The sequence below is a fragment of the Bos javanicus genome, chromosome 17 (genome assembly GCF_032452875.1).
Source record: "Bos javanicus breed banteng chromosome 17, ARS-OSU_banteng_1.0, whole genome shotgun sequence".
In the NCBI taxonomy this organism is placed as follows: Eukaryota; Metazoa; Chordata; class Mammalia; order Artiodactyla; family Bovidae; genus Bos; species Bos javanicus.
The window spans coordinates 9,704,264-9,719,655 of NC_083884.1; the positions used below are offsets into that span (position 1 = coordinate 9,704,264).

At 41.2% G+C, this 15,392-nt stretch overlaps 1 long non-coding RNA gene across 1 annotated transcript in view; it reads left to right on the plus strand.

Moving 5' to 3' along the window:
- Window positions 1–11,942: 11,942 nt before the first annotated feature.
- The window catches only part of LOC133228443 (uncharacterized), a 32,122-nt gene continuing 28,672 nt past the window's right edge, over window positions 11,943–15,392 (plus strand). The window contains exon 1 of the long non-coding RNA XR_009730200.1: window positions 11,943–13,196. This is a non-coding gene — a long non-coding RNA (uncharacterized LOC133228443). The remainder of the gene's footprint in view (window positions 13,197–15,392) is intronic.

The following is a 15,392-nucleotide window of genomic DNA, read 5'->3' on the forward strand; positions in this document are numbered from 1 at the left end:
CATGGATATCACCAGATGCTCAACACCGAAATCAGATTGATTATATTCTTTGCAGCCAAAGATGGAGAAGCTCTATACAGTCAACAAAAACAAGACCAGGAGCTGACTGTGGCTCAGACCATGAACTCCTTATTGCCAAATTCAGACTTAAATTGAAGAAAGTAGGGAAAACCACTAGACTATTCAGGTATGACCTAAATCAAATCCCTTATGATTATACAGTGGAAGTGAGAGATAGATTTAAGGGCCTAGATCTGATAGATAGAGTGCCTGATGAACTATGGAATGAGGTTCGTGACATTGTACAGGAGACAGGGATCAAGACCATCCCCATGGAAAAGAAATGCAAAAAAGCAAAATGGCTGTCTGGGGAGGCCTTACAAATAGCCGTGAAAAGAAGAGAAGCGAAAAGCAAAGGAGAAAAGGAAAGATATAAGCATCAGAATGCAGAGTTCCAAAGAATAGCAAGAAGAGATAAGAAAGCATTCTTCAGCGATCAATGCAAAAAATAGAGGAAAACAACAGAATGGGAAAGACTAGGGATCTCTTCAAGAAAATCAGAGATACCAAAGGAACATTTCATGCAAAGATGGGCTCGATAAAGGACAGAAATGGTATGGACCTAATAGAAGCAGAAGATATTAAGAAGAGATGGCAAGAATACACAGAAGAACTGTACAAAAAAGATCTTCATGACCTAGATAATCACAATGGTGTGATCACTGACCTAGAGCCAGACATCCTGGAATGTGAAGTCAAGTGGGCCTTAGAAAGCATCACTACGAACAAAGCTAGTGGAGGTGATGGAATTCCAGTTGAGCTATTTCAAATCCTGAAAGATGATGCTGTGAAAGTGCTGCACTCAATATGCTAGCAAATTTGGAAAACTCAGCAGTGGTCACAGGACTGGAAAAGGTCAGTTTTCATTCCGATCCCAAAGAAAGGCAATGCCAAAGAATGCCCAAACTACCGCACAATTGCACTCATCTCACATGCTAGTAAAGTAATGCTCAAAATTCTCCAAGCCAAGCTTCAGCAGTATGTGAACCTTGAAATTCCTGATGTTCAAGCTGGTTTTAGAAAACGCAGAGGTACCAGATATCAAATTGCCAACATCCGCTGGATCATGAAAAAAGCAAGAGAGTTCCAGAAAACATCTATTTCTGCTTTATTGATCATGCCAAAGCTTTTGACTGTGTGGATCACAATAAACTGAAAGAGATGGGAATACCAGACCACCTGACTTGCCTCTTGAGAAATTTGTATGCAGGTCAGGAAGCAACAGTTAGAACTGGACATGGAACAACAGACTGCTTCCAAATAGGAAAAGGAGTTTGTCAAGGCTGTATATTGTCACCCTGTTTATTTAACTTATATGCAGAGTACATCATGAGAAACGCTGGACTGGAAGAAGCACAAGCTGGAATCCAGACTGCCGGGAAAAATATCAATAACCTCAGATATGCAGATGACACCATCCTTATGGCAGAAAGTGAAGAGGAACTCAAAAGACTCTTGATGAAAGTGAAAGTGGAGAGTGAAAAAGTTGGCTTAAAGCTCAACATTCAGAAAACAAAGATCTTGGCATCCGGTCCCATCACTTCATGGGAAATAGATGGGGAAACATTGTCAGACTTTATTTTTCTGGGCTCCAAAATCACTACAGATGGTGACTGCAGCCATGAAATTAAAAGACGCTTACTCCTTGGAAGGAAAGTTATGACCAACCTAGATAGCATATTCAAAAGCAGAGACATTACTTTGCCAACAAAGGTCCAGCTAGTCAAGGCTATGGTTTTTCCTGTGGTCATGTATGGATATGAGAGATGGACTGTGAAGAAGGCTGATCGAAGAATTGATGCTTTTAAAGTGTGGTGTTGGAGAAGACTCTTGAGAGTCCCTTGGACTGCAAGGAGATCCAACCAGTCCATTCTGAAGGAGATCAGCCCTGGGATTTCTTTGGAAGGAATGATGCTAAAGCTGAAACTCCAGTACTTTGGCCACCTTACGCAAAGAGTTGACTCATTGGAAAAGACTCTGATGCTGGGAGGGATTGGGGGCAAGAGGAGAAGGGGACTACAGAGGATGAGATGGCTGGATGGCATCACCGACTCGATGGACGTGAGTGTGAGTGAACTCCAGGAATTGTTGATGGACAGGGAGGCCTGGCATGCTGCAATTCATGGGGCTGCAAAGAGTCGGACATGACTAAGCGACTGATCTGATCTGATCTAATTTGTCCTCTTTAAAGGCCTTAACTCCAAGTTCAGTTATAATGGGAGTTAGGGCTATAATACACGAATTTGGGGAAGACATAGTTCAGTCATTACAGTTCCCAAAGTGATCTATATATTCAATGCAATCCCTAATTCAATGACATTTTTTTTTGTTTTGGTTGAAAGAGAGAAACCCATCTTAAAATCCATATGGAATCTCAAAGGGGCCCTAAATAGTAAAAAAAAAAAAAAAAAAAGTTGAAAAAGAACAGTTTGAAGTCTCAAATTTCCTGTGTTTTAAAACATATTACAAAGCTATAGTATTCAGAACAGTATGGTACTGGCATAAAGGCAGACATATAGACCAATGGAATAGAATAGGGAACCCAGAAATAAACACTAATGTATATTGTCAAATAATATATGACAAGAATATGACAAGCCCACTCAGTGGGAAAGAACAGTATCCTTAACAAATGTTGGTAGGAAAACTGGATATCCACATATCAAAGAATGAATGTGGATCCTTACCTTATTCCATATATAAAAATTAACTCAAAATGAATAGAATGCCTGAATGTAAGACCTGAAACAGTAAAAGTTCTACAAGAAAACACACAAGAAGGGTTTTGTGATATCGCATTTGGCAATGTTTTCTTGGATGTGTCTCTAAAAGCACAGACAACAAAATCAAACACAGACAAGTGGGACTATATCAAGATTAAGCCTTCTGTGCATCAAAGGACACAATCAACCAACAGAATACACAGACTATGGAATGGGAGAAAATATGTGCAAGTTGTATATCTGATGATGAGTTAACATCCAGAACATACAAAGAACTTCTTCATCTCAACAATAAAAAGGAAACCATTCAATTCAATAAAGGGCTAAGGACTTGAATAGACATTGCTCCAAAGATGATATAAAAACTACCAACAAGCTATGAAAAAATGTTCAGCATATCTATCAGGGAAATGCTCTCATATACATGTTGTTCTGGGGGAAGAGGGAATCTCTTTCTTGCACAGAGTGACTGATGAGCTGGCTTGAAAGATAAATAGAATTCTGCCAAGCAGAAAAGGAAGGAGGAATCGGGGAGGGCATGTGCAAAGCAGGCCTATGCTCATGGAACCATAGGTAGTTTGGTTCCAGAGAAGTGGCAAGGAGGAGGATGCAACAGGAGGAGCCCAGGTGCTTAGTGAGCAGCTTTACCATGACTCTTTCCAAATACTGGAGGCAAAGTACTAGAAGGCAAGCATCGACAGACTCCACTTTTGATGCGAGGGTGACCAACCAGTCAAATGATATTTTCTGGAGGCTGGGAGACAGGGCATTTACTGCAGTGCCACACCTCTACCTAAGGGAAGGATCTGTGCCTCTGCCTGGCTGGCTCCTGATCTGTCTTCTCTCTCTCTCTCTTTTTCTCCTATCCTGGCCCTTTCATATACACATTCATATGCATGCACCACAACTCTTTCCCTAAGAGTGGCCAACCCAAATAGGTCAGTCTTTAGATGTGATGCATTTGACTCTTTTTCTACAGCTTGGCAGTAGATGGAGAGACATCAGCTATGGCTCAGGAATGCAGCAGCCTACTCTACTGTTATCAGAAGGCATTCCTGTGGTTACGCTATTCCTGCTTATCAATGGCCCTTGAAAACACAGTCAGCAACTGAGAGGAGCCAGAAGGGCCTCCTTGTTAGATGCCTGACATGCACTGTGAAATTTGCCTGGATCTAGCGGGAAGCTGCTGTTTCTCAGAAAAGGCCCTGCTCTTGGCTTATATGGACACTTTGGCTTAAGATCCCACTTCATGGGTTTCATACCCAGAGACATGACCCTCTAATCTGTCTGTATGAAAATTTCCCATGGATACCAGTAGGACTTTCTCCTAAAACATCACTAGCCCTAAGACACAGTCAATGAAGTCTGGACATTTTTATTAGAAAATTTAAAACTCAAAACATTCTTTGTGTTCTCCTTCATCCCATCTTATCTCTTTTGTTTCCAAGTTCTGGAACTTCTAGAATATAATGCATAATATGTAATAATATATAATATCTGTCATAGTACTCTATCATCAGAATAGAGTGCAAAATCCTCAGTCTAGCATACAAGTCTTCTTAGGATCAGGATGATATCCCCTCTCTAACCATACCACTGACCCTTTGGCACTTGCTGCATCTCTCCTAAACTACCGACCAGAATTCAGCAACCGCGTCATGTTCTCTGCCATTGCTCCGCCTTTGCACATGCTGCTATTCTCTTGGATTCTTCCTTACAAGGTTTTTTTTCCCTACCTACCTTGATCTGAATAACTCCTGAGCTACCTGCTCCATCTGTTGGAATTCTGAGACGGGTATCCCTTTTCATGTTCTTAGTCCCTCAGGCATCCTCTGTATGGTATACGTAAGCATATCACCATTGTCTGCACCCCCAATCTCACTAACAGGGATGGATCTCTTTTTCTGGAGGATTGTAGTTCCACGTTAAATGCACCAGCTCAGCCCTCCTGCTCTGCCATCCACAGTGGGTAGATTTTCATCTTCAGAAGGAACCACATACTCATTTCAGTGTCTCAAACGAAAAGGAAAAAGGCAGCAGGTGGAGAAGGGTTACTACGTTTTAACTGAAGAGGGGAAAGATAGCCCCCCAGAATTCTTCATGTGCCTCATGGGCCAACACTTGTCCTATGGCTTCCCTCACAAGGAAGTTTGAGAAAGCAAGAATGTGATAAACCAGAAAGGATTTTAATAACTGGTCCAATTATGATTCATTTCCTGGAGATGGTACATGGCCTACCTAAAAAACTTGGGATTTTGTTAGCCAGAGAGAGACTATAGCTTTTGGACAGTCAAGTCATAGCATATGCCACACTTAGATTTCGCAAAATAAAAATATTAAACACACTCTTGAATATTATACCAACAGGAAGTAAAATATAAGAAGCAAGTAAAATCATTTCTGTGGTAATAAAATACTATATTTATTTCTTGGGGCTCAGATGGGTGTTGTATTCCATAATATCTCAAATTATCAAGATATTTTTAGGACTGTTTACACATACTTATGATGAGAACAATATACAGAAAACAACACAAGGACTTAACTTCATAGAACCACATGCATTTAAAGCCCTGATTATACCATACAGATCAGAAACTATCCTTATGGGCTAATCCGTTAGTTTTGATGTATGTGTTTAGAAGTTTGACATGGCCTTAGTGACAGGTTTGGGAGGAAGAAAGTTGGAATTACCATAATTATTGTTTCCATTAGCCACATATTTAGAAAAGATTTGTTGCAGGTGTTTTATGAGTGATGTCTCTGAAGATATTCAATCTCCAATTGCACATAAAGCCATTTCCACAGCAATGCATAAAGGGTATGGTCAGAAGTGATAATGGTACATTTCTTTTATCCTGTTTCTATTGAAATGATTTCATCCAATGCTAAAGTAGATTGAGGCGAGTTAACTCAGATGAGTGCCCTGGATGAGTAAAGACAGCATCATGAATTGGGTTTGTCCATGTGTCAATGCAAACTGCTCCCTGATAGCAAGGGAAAATAACAGCTTCCCCACCCACCTCTGTACTACCCTACTTCCCTTTCCACTCTCCTTAATCTATCCATTGTGGCTGTTTCAAAAGACAAGAATATTCATTGGCCCCTGGGCTAATAATGATCTCAAGGTTCAGTTCAGTTCAGTTCAGTTGCTCAGTCGTGTCCAACTCTTTGCAACCCCATGAATCGCAGTACACCAGGCCTCCCTGTCTCAAGGTTGGATATGAGTAAAACCTTTAGTGTGCTAGAAGGTAAGGATTAAGGGACACAGAGCTCCAGGACTTACTTTTATAGAAAGAACAAAAACAAGTATGTCTTTGGATTTGCTTCTTCCCTACATCAGAGAAGGCAATGGCACCCTACTCTAGTACTCTTGCCTGGAAAATCCCATGGGTGGAGGAGCCTAGTAGGCTGCAGTCCATGGGGTCACTAAGAGTCAGACACGACTGAGCAACTTTACTTTCACTTTTCACTTTCATGCATTGGAAAAGGAAATGGTAACCCACTCCAGTGTTCTTGCCTGGAGAATCCCAGGGACGGCAGAGCCTGGTGAAATAGAACCAGGTCTTGTCCTCATTTAAGAAAAAGTGCCTTCCTCTCTACTCCATTTTCCCTTAGAAGACAAGGGGGAACAACAGAAAGCAGAGGGAAAAGGTGATTTGGGCAGCACCTGGCCTATGCAAGAGTTCAGAGATTCTCTACAAGGCCTTGCTTGATCTCCAAAAAAATGAACAACATAACGTGCAAAAAAAAGTACAGATGTTGATAAAGTGCCAGATCTGATCTTCTATGCATATATATCCATCAGAATTTGTTTAGGAAAGTGTGGCAGGGCAAGGGCTAGGTTTCGGAATTCATGTACCATCTAGCCAATTATTGTTTCTCAACCACTTACTCCTGGAGAAGGCAATGGCACCCCACTCCAGTACTCTTGCCTGGAAAATCCCAGGGACAGAGGAGCCTGGTGGGCTGCAGTCCATGGGGTCACTAAGAGTCGGACATGACTGAGCAACTTCACTTTCACTTCTCACTTTCATGCATTGGAGAAGGAAATGACAACGCACTCCAGTGTTCTTGCCTGGAGAATCCCAGGGACGGGGGAGCCTGGTGGGCTGCCATCTATGGGGTCGCACAGAGTCGGACACAACTGAAGCGACTTAGCAGCAGCAGCAGCAGCAACCACTTACTCCAAACTCTGTCCTCCCTAAAGGCCAGATATCTCATAGTATATGTCCTTGATTATAATAGGGGAAGTCACATAGCACTATGACTTAAAGAACCAAGTACAGACAATGCAATAAAAAGAATGCAGTTTAGCAATCCACAGATCTGAGTTTGAATCTTAGCACAGTTACTTCCTCAATCTATGAATTTTGATAATGTGTTTAGTTAGACTGAGTGTTGGTTTCCTTATTGAATTTGTAACAATTAACTCAGGAATTTATTAATAGGATTAAATGTCTAAGTGAAACAATTAACACTTTATAAAAATGGTATAGATTATCTTATATGCAAAGCAGAAATAGAGACACAGATGTAGAGAACAAACATATGGATGACAAGGGGTAAGGCAGTGGTGGGGACGGAGTGGGAAGAATTAGGAGATTGGGATTAACACATACACACTACTGATCAGTCAGTTCAGTTCAGTCGCTCAGTGATGTCCAACGATTTCCGACCCCATTGACTGCAGCATGCTGGCCCTCCCTGTCCATCACCAATTCCTGGAGTTTACTCAAACTCATGTGCATTGAGTTGGTGATGTCATCCAACCATCTCATTTTCTGTCATCCCCTTCTCCTCCTGCCTGCAATTTTTCCCAGCATCAGGGTCTTTCAAATGAGTCAGTTCTTCCCATCAGGTGGCCAAAGAACAGGACTCTCAGCTTCAGCATCAGTCCTTCCAATGAATATTCAGGACTGATCTCCTTCAGAATGGACTGGTTGGATCTCCTTGCAGTCCAAGGCACTCTCAAGAGTCTTCTCCAACACCACAGTTCAAAAGCATCAATTCTTTGGCGCTCAGTTTTCTTTACAGTCCAAGTTGCACATGCATACATGACTAATGGAAAAATCATAGCCTTGACTAAATGGACCTTTGTTGGCAAAGTAATGTTTCTGCTTTTTAATAAGCTGTCTAGGTTGGTCATAACTTTTTTCCAAGAAGCAAGCATCTTTTAATTTCATAGCTGCAGTCACCAACTGAAGTGATTTTGGAGCCCAAAAAAGTAAAGCCTGTCACTATTTCTACTGTTTCCCCATCTATTTGCCATGAAGTGATGGGACCGGATGCCATGATCTTAGTTTTCTGAATGTTGAGCTTTAAGCCAACCTTTTAACTCTCCTCTTTCACTTTCATCAAGAGGCCCTTAAGTGCTTCTTCACTTTCTGCCTTAAGGGTGGTGTCATCTGCATATCTGAGGTTATTGATATTTCTCCCATCAATCTTGATTCCAGCTTGTGCTTCATCCAGTCCAGCATTTCTCATGATCTACTCTGCATACAAGTTAAATAAGTAAGGTGACAATATACAGCCTTGACATACTCCTTTCCTGTTTTGGAACCAGTCTGTTGTTCCATGTCCAGTTCTAACTGTTGCTTCTTGACCTGCATACAGATTTCTCAGGAGACAGGTCAGGTGGTCTGGTATTCCCATCTCTTTCAGAATTTTCCACAGTTTATTGTGATCCACATTGTCAAAGGCTTTGGCATAGTCAATAAAGCAGAAGTAGATGTTTTCTGGAACTCTCTTGCTTTTTCAATGATCCAGTGGATGTTGGCAATTCGATCTCTGGTTCCTCTGCCTTTTCTAAATCCAGCTTGAACATCTGGAAGCTCATAGTTCAGGTACTGTTGAAGTCTGGCTGGGAGAATTTTGAGTATTACTTTACCAGCATGTGAGATGAGTGCAATTGTGCAGAAATTTGAGCATTCTTTGGCATTGCCTTTCTTTGGGATTAGAATGAAAACTGACCTTTTCCAGTCTGTGGCCACTGCTGAGTTTTCCAAATGTGCTGGCATATTGAGTGCAGCACTTTCACAGCATCACCTTTCAGGATTTGAAATAGCTCAACTGGAATTCTATCACCTCCACTAGCTTTGTTCGTAGTGATGCTTTCTAAGGCCCACTTGACTTCACATTCCAGGATGTCTGGCTCTAGGTGAGTGATCACACCATTTTGATTATCTAGGTTGTGAAGATCTTTTTCATATAGTTCGTCTGTGTAGTCTTGTCACCTCTTCTTAATATCTTCTGCTTCTGTTAGGTGCATACCATTTCTGTCCTTTATTGTGCCATCTTTGCATAAAAAGTGCAAAGTACACTACTGATACTGTGTATAAAATAAATAACCAGTGAGAACCTGCTGGATAGCACAGGGAACTCTACTCAGTGTTCTGTGGTGACCTAAATGGGAAGGAAATCCAAAAAAGAGAGGATATATGTGTACATATAACTGATTCATTTTGCGGTACAGTAGAAACTAACACAACATTGTAAAACAACTACACTCTAATAAAAAGTAACAAAAAAGTTTTATGAAATGTGCCAGACATTTAATGTATGTTCAACAAGTGTTAACCTTCCAAGTGAAAATTATTACTAGAACACTAACTCAAAACTGTTATCTATGATAAATCAATAGTAAGATATTCTTGCCTGGAGAATCCCTTGGACACAGGAGTCTGGTGGGCTAGAGTCCATAGGGTCGCAAAGAGTCAGACATGACTGAAGCAACTGAGCAACAGCAGCAAGATATTCTTATAAAAAAGTATTTGTTTTTATTACATAAACATTAAGAAAAGATGCAGCTGATCCTATGTTTCTAGGCAAGTTATGTTACCATCATATAAATTAATTGAGAGCATAGATTAGCAAGGTATTTATTATCTTTACTTCAGTATTTTAAAAGGCAGCAGAATTAAGTGCTGACCATATTTTGAAAGACTCCAGAATAGCACAGGATTGATTAAAGGTCTGTCACCACAGATTGGATATGTTGATTTCATTTCCCCAAAAGTATCCACATAGCAACTTGGCAGTACACAAATATTCTGAAAATTCTAACAGTTTTATTTTTTTACAGAAAATAATAATTGCACCCTTCCCTAAAATGTTAGGTCACATTTTCATTTTAAAGACTCATAATCCTTTCATAAGCTAACAATTTTGTTCACTCCAATCCTGTCATTGTGAATTTGAAAGAAGGTCACGACAAACAGGTACTTAACCAAAGTAGGGGCTTTGCCTATTGATTGAAGGCATATAATACAAAATCAGGAACTCAAGGAAATAACTCTCCTCTCAATTCTACTGTAATAACAGCTATTTTTTTTTATTCTCTTATTACAGTTAATTTAAGATCAAGTCCTATGCCTTAAAGTCTTTTGTCTCTTTTGCAGCACTTGTTAGGATACCTTGTATATAGTGGGTACCCAATGAAGGTTTACCGCATTGCACTGAGTTGATCATCCATCTTATTCACTAGATTTGGCTGTGAATAACTTAAAAAAATTTTTTTCCAAAAAATTAAGTCCACCCACGAAGGAAAAAGGCAGAAGGATGCTGTGGCAAAAATGCTCTCCTGGAAAACAGATCTTGGTTCTGGTCCCAGCTTTATGTGACTTGGGACAAATCACTTGAAATTTCCAGATCAACTTTCTCCATAAAACAAGGATGCTAGACAAGATGTATGTGCCAGACTGTAAGGCCCACCGTAAGCCATTCAAAATAAAGTACACGGAACTGAAGATGCTTGCAGAAAGACAATACAAAAATAGTTTTGAATAACTTCAGAATTATTGGGTTAAGAGCTAGCATTCCAGAATGATGGCTTCAAAGGAAATAATAAATATTTATTTATTCTAGTATGTGGTGAGGTGTTTTTTTTGTTTGTTTTTTTTTTTTTAGGTTACATTTCTTTAGAGTTACATGTTATATAGTCATTAAGATACAATTCAAGAGAGCAAATGTCAACAAAGTTCTGAAGTTGCTTGGCATATTATCAATCATTATTTAGAGTTTCCTTTTATTTTTTTGCCATAATGTATTTGGCTAGGAACACAGACATTTGTGTGATGTAATGAGAAGGAAATAAAGTTTAATCTACTGCTCCTTCAACCTTAGCCACTCAACACTTACCTCATGAGAGACCCTGATGCTCTTAATGAATTCCCAAGGTCACTAAACAACTTGGAAGATTTTAGATTTCTACAAGGTGATTCCAGGGGCTCACTCTTTGCCAAGTCATATGCAGGTGGCTAGAGTAAGTTTCCCCAGGTGGCGCTAGTGGTATTTAAAAAAACAACAAAAAACCCACCTGCCAATGCAGGAGACATAAGAGATGCCTGAGACATGGGTTCGATCTCTGGGTCAGGAAAATTCACTGGAGGAGGGCAAGACAACCCACTCCAGTATTCTTGCCTGGAGAATCCCCATGGACAGAGGAGCCTGGCAGGCTACAGTCCACAGGGTCACAGAGAGTCGGACACAACTGAAGTGACTTAGCAGGCAAGCAGGCATAATAAGTTTGCTTCCTACACTTTTCACATTGTGCGTGCTAAGTCGCTTCAGTCATGTCTGGCTCTTTGCCCACATTTCATGTCACACTTGTGCTTTTCTATGAATGCTTTTAAGTCGCCATGCAGGTATTCAGGGGGTCACTCTGCACCAAAATAGTCGCTACATTTGCAACCATGCAATAACATACGTTCATGTTACCTTAGACCCATCTCAGAGAAAGGTCTAAGTTCATGTAATCAACTCTCCAACAGCTGGTACAGTTTGAAAAGTGTGGGCCTTCCCATTGTATGGATCTTGTTTTGTTTCCTTTTGCTTTTTGAACACTGCACCCTAAGTGCACTTCCTTTCTCCCCTTGCAACTTCTAAGTAAAATGGAATTCTCAGCTCACTAGCGCAGGTCTCACTGTAGACCCGACACAAACACCCACACACTTCCCTCCGACAGGGATCCGTACTCAAGACCAGAAGTTGGCCATGGCTATGCTGATTACACACTTCTGTTGGATTTCCATGGAATTTGGTTTCATTCGATTGTAGGTTCAATGTGTTGTTTTTTTTTAAAGAAAAATTTCCGTCTCCCTACCTCAAGGTTAGGGTGAGTCAGAGAGGTTTCAAAAGGGAGCGGCGTTGCCACGTGAATGTTCTGACACCAGAGAGGAGGCTCTCAAGCCACCTCAAAGCAGCCGAGTCCCAGCCTGCTCCGGATCGCTGTGGAGCGGAACCAATTTCTAAATGTCTTCATCTGGTCCCTCCTACTTTCATGGTTGCTCTGGGGGTGGTGAGAATCAGGACGCACTGAAAGCTGCCGGGACATCTGACTCTTTATTTTCTTGGCTCTACGTGTCTTAACTCTTTGCACCAGTCCTCCCAACGGTGCAGCGTTTCACTTTTGAGAGCATAGGCAAAAGCAGACAGGCAGAGGCGGGCAGGAGCCCTCACCACCGCTCAGGGAGAGGAGAGAAGAGCCACTGCCCCCGCTCCGCTCATGTGCCAGGGGCCCTGCCGGTCAATGCCACCTGTCCCACAGGCTCTCACCTGAACTTCCCAGTCCTGAGGAGGAGGAGGGGGAAGCAAACTGACGCTAAGAGGAATGGGATGGGGAGGGAGGTGGGAGGGGGTTCAGGATGGGGAACACATGCACACCCATGGCTAATTCATGTCAATGTATGGCAAAAACCACCACAACATTGTAAAGTAATTAGCCTCCAATTAAAATAAATAATTTTTTTCAACGGAATGCATTTGGATTTCATGGTTAGATGTGGTGCTTGAAGGACAGGGGTGTGCAGAGAGATAACAGACTCAAATAACTGAAAATCAGTTGCACGATTAGACCTGCTCCTTGCCGTTCCAAAAACTCAATAAAGGATCTAATGGAAGACATGGGGCGGGTTGAGCTCTGTATGAGAACTTCTTACCATGTTCGTCAATCACAACGGGTTGCTAGGGGCAACGTTCAGCTTCTGAGGGTATTCAAGCAAGTTTGGGGAGTCATCGGGGGTGGGAATCACTGTCAGGAGGGATGTGTGGTGTTGGGGAAGAAGAACACCCCACCCCTTGCCCTGCACCGCCATCTCTGCTCCTAGGGAAGCAGACAGCAGTCCCTGCTTTAACCCCTCCCACCGCCCCACGGACGGAGAACGTTCTCATCTGATTGGACGGAAGCCCGCATCTCTGGAGCCTATTTTAACAGAGGGTAGTGTTACTGTGTTTTGAGAAAGACCTGGCATGTCCTGCTTCCCTCTCTCATTTCCTGTGTCTACTCAGAGCACATCACTCCCACTTTCTCTTTAAATTTTGTCTTCAGAAGGTCAGTCAAGCCTGGCAGTGGATAAACAGCCCAGAGTGGAGAGGGGCTGCACGTGCTGCTCCCCACCCTTCTCCCCGGCACAGGTAGGCATGGTCGGCCAGCCTCTGTCGCACTGCACGGGTGACAGCCATAGGGACTGAGACTTCCTTCAGAGGAAGCCAGAGGCCTCATCTAGACTTCCAGTATTAAACTGTGTTCTCACACCTTTTCCTTTTGTTAAGATTTTTTTTTTTTAAATTTGGGCCTATTTTTAAAATACTGAATTTGTTACAGTATTGCTTCTGTTTTATATTTTGGTTTTCTGGCAGCAAAGCATGTGGGACCTTAGCTGTCTGACCAGGGATTGAATTTGCATCACCTGCATTGGAAGGTAAAGTCTTAACCACTGGACCAAATGTATCTTTGAAGAAAGCCCAACAATATGAGTGTTTCTATTCACCCTGCCATTAATCAAGATAGTTCTTCCTTTCCTATTTTTTTTTTAATTGGAGGCTAATTACTTTACAATATTGTGATGGTTTTTGCCATACATTCACATGATTCAGTCATGGGTATACATGTGTTCCCCATCCTGAACCTCCCTCCCACCCACTTAGTTTTATTATATTTATATGTACACTCAAAACCTCAAACAAAACCCAATCAAAAGTGGCACACTTACTCAGAGAGGTTTGAACAGAACACACGTTTTCCATAACATTCAGTTCAGTTCAATTGCTTAGTCGTGTCCGACTCTTTGTGACCCCATGAATCGCAGCACGCCAGGCCTCCCTGTCCATCACCAACTCCCGGAGTTCACTCAGACTCATGTCCATCCATAACATTACTAAAGCATAAACAGGATTTTATAAGTGTATAGAAATTATTTTCAGGAAAGACTCCAAGTGTCTTCACTGGAAACTGTGAGAATATATGGCAGTGTGAGGATCATCATATAATTCATAATGTCTTTTAACCCTAAGACCTTAAAACTCAGAAAAATATGGTGTTTTTATTTAGCTTAATACTTTCTCAGTTCAATCATCATCTATTAGGTTCAAAAATACAACTAGAATTTCTACAGATTCACAGATAGAATTGATTGTATCTGTTGGTAAATTCTACCTGTTGAATCAATCAATGAAAATTCTTTGCAACCTACTGGAGAAAGTGTAAATTCTAAATAGTCCCCAGAAATAAATTGTCAGCACACCCACAAGACTGGCTTTAGTAAACAGGAGGCTAGTTGCCATGTGTCCCAAATAAACAATAAACAGATAGTCTTTGTACCTTCTGGCAGAAAGTTCATCCTTCCCTGAAGCAAACTATTCCTTTAAAAATCTCTCAAGTGCTTTTCTTGTGGTGTTTCTGATATCAGCACAATCAGGAAGCAATGAAAGCGTTGGCTGAAAAGCCAGTTTTCACTGAGCTCCGCAGGCCAGTGAGAATGAAGATTAATTCAAATAAACTCTGGAATGCCAGCCAAACCCCTGAAACTTGGTAGCAATACACCCACTAAGTTGGTTCTGTGTTTGCAGTCCTACCTTATCCTGAAATGACCTGAATGAAAAGCCAGTGTCAGATGACATATGACATCAAGTGTTCAATGAGAATTCTGCTGGCACGATATCCCATTTGACAGCTCGTGCTCTTTGGTCTTCCTCAGCATTCAGGAAGGACTGAATCCCTTTTCAACCTCCAGCAAAACCTGCAGGACAGAAATTTAACTCCTTAGGGAAGTAACTGAATGCATTTATAGATTTGGTTATGGACTGGAAAACAGTAAAGCCCTAATTGAAGTATCTTTCTTTTCCCCATAGAGAATCTTTTTTGACATTCATTTCACTTGTATATGAGAATCATTTTAATACATTTGATTTTGTTACTAAAGATGCAAAAGGGCCTATATTTCATTCAAAGCTGAAACTGGAAGTATTTAACTAGTTGAGTGTTCTCTTTCTCCCAATGAACATTAACTCAGTACTTTATCTTGCTTGACTTTTCAAATATGGTGCTTTACAGTACCTTGATTTATAGCCAGGTATATCTAAAGGTTATGTCAGCATTTACATTATAAGGCCATGTTTTGTGGGTTGATAACTAAAGTCTTAAAAAAATAATTCTGACTGAAACTTGCAATGTCGAGGGTCCACCCTGAAACATGTTTGTTCCTAGATGTACTACACACACACACACACACTGGAATTCAACAACTCCTGTTTGTAAAATACATTCATTCAATATGTTGCCTTGATGAAAATGAAAGAAACTCAAGGCTATGAAGTGAAATCAAACAGCTA